Below are 728 nucleotides of genomic sequence, written 5' to 3'. Positions count from 1 at the left end.
GCCGCGGGCAGGGCAGCATCTCCCGGGGCGCGGCGGCTCGCGTGAGCGGCGGCGTGCGGAGGGCGGGGGGAGGCGGTGGCTCCCGCCTCAGCCTTCCCCAGCAGAGGGTGCCTGCCGGTGGGAAGGGGGAAGCCGCGCTCTCCTGGACTTTTGTGGGAGTGGGGGTTGTGTTGTGTGTGTGGGTTTTAAGGGGGGTGGGGTGGGTTAGGAGAGAGTCTGTGGTTTCCATGGAGATGAAGCTGAAAGTGCAGGAAATTTAAAGGCTTTGGGTCCTTGCAAAGCAGACAAACTGGTGCCAACGTGCGTGGCTGCTTGTTGCTGCTGAGGAGGCTGCTTTGCAAACGGCGGAGAGGAGCGGGGAGGAAGAATCGGCAGCTACTTCTTCCACACGCACGGGCAGACAACGAGAAGCAGCAGCAACAAGCAGAATTCGCAACAAAAAGAGGCATCTCCCGTTCCCGGGAAGGGCGAGAAGAAGCAGCAGCAGCAGCAGAATTTTGGAGCGGCTCCACCAGGAGAAATTTTATAGAGAAGCCTGCAAGAGAGAGTGTTTGCAGGGGGCTTGTTCTCCGCGCTTATCAGGGGGCTGTCTTTGGTGGTGGTGCGGCGAGTGGAGATCGTGGTCCCTTTCAAAGACGAGCTATTTTGGATATCCCCGTACAAGTTTTCTGATGCATTTGCTTGCACCTTCTTCCCTTGCTGTTTGGTGAATCCAGCCCCCCCTTCCC

This window comes from Pyrgilauda ruficollis, unplaced genomic scaffold (genome assembly GCF_017590135.1).
Source record: "Pyrgilauda ruficollis isolate IOZ18807 unplaced genomic scaffold, ASM1759013v1 scaffold72, whole genome shotgun sequence".
Lineage (NCBI taxonomy): Eukaryota > Metazoa > Chordata > Aves > Passeriformes > Passeridae > Pyrgilauda > Pyrgilauda ruficollis.
Note: the sequence above shows the minus strand (reverse complement) of the source record.